Source organism: Neovison vison, chromosome 7 (genome assembly GCF_020171115.1).
Source record: "Neovison vison isolate M4711 chromosome 7, ASM_NN_V1, whole genome shotgun sequence".
Taxonomy (NCBI): domain Eukaryota; kingdom Metazoa; phylum Chordata; class Mammalia; order Carnivora; family Mustelidae; genus Neogale; species Neogale vison.
The window spans coordinates 194,587,853-194,588,227 of NC_058097.1; the positions used below are offsets into that span (position 1 = coordinate 194,587,853).

A 375-nucleotide genomic window follows, 5' to 3' on the forward strand; every position below is an offset into this window, starting at 1 on the left:
TTGGGCTCCACGCTGGGTATGGAGCTTACTTAAAACAAACAAACAGGAAAACTTAAAACAAAAAAAAATCCACCTTAAACCACTTGGGTCTGGACTCTCAAACTCTGTAAATATCTTCCACAGATGTCCTCCTTTTGAGACACTAAGGTTCTGTGTACTCTCTTCCTATAGTAGGTCTCATAAACTTAGCTTTGAGCAACAGGTGTTTGGTGAATCTTTTGAAGAGTTATCAGTTGTCAATTTATCGATCTATTCTTTTTTTTTTTTTTTAAATATGGAACACTTCACGAATTTGCATGTCATCCTTGCGCAGGGGCCATGCTAATCTTCTCTGTATTGTTCCAATTTTAGTATATGTGCTGCCGAAGCGAGCAC

At 38.1% G+C, this 375-nt stretch overlaps 1 non-coding gene across 1 annotated transcript; it reads right to left on the reverse strand.

Moving 5' to 3' along the window:
- Positions 1-268: 268 nt before the first annotated feature.
- LOC122914760 lies at positions 269-375 on the reverse strand. The gene has a single exon (XR_006385841.1). It is a non-coding gene; the product is annotated as a U6 spliceosomal RNA (small nuclear RNA).